We start from the raw sequence: 244 nt of genomic DNA, 5'->3' as shown, positions 1-244 counted from the left end.
TTCCCAGTGCCCCCCCCCCCCCCCATAGCATAGGCTGCAGGAAAACAAAGCTGAGGGTCCAATGCTTCTGATCCACTTCTGCTGCCACTGGCACCTCTCCCTCCCCTGCCAATCAGATTAGCTGACTAGAGGAAGTAGAGGCAGCAAGAGCGGTTTCAAAGTGCTAGACTGACCAGCCCCATGTCTCTTACCTCCTGGGCCCCAGCAAGATGTGCATGGGATTCACGAGCGGCAGCCGCCGCCA

The sequence above is a fragment of the Rhinatrema bivittatum genome, chromosome 7 (assembly GCF_901001135.1).
Source record: "Rhinatrema bivittatum chromosome 7, aRhiBiv1.1, whole genome shotgun sequence".
Lineage (NCBI taxonomy): Eukaryota > Metazoa > Chordata > Amphibia > Gymnophiona > Rhinatrematidae > Rhinatrema > Rhinatrema bivittatum.
This window is presented reverse-complemented; position numbering follows the sequence as displayed.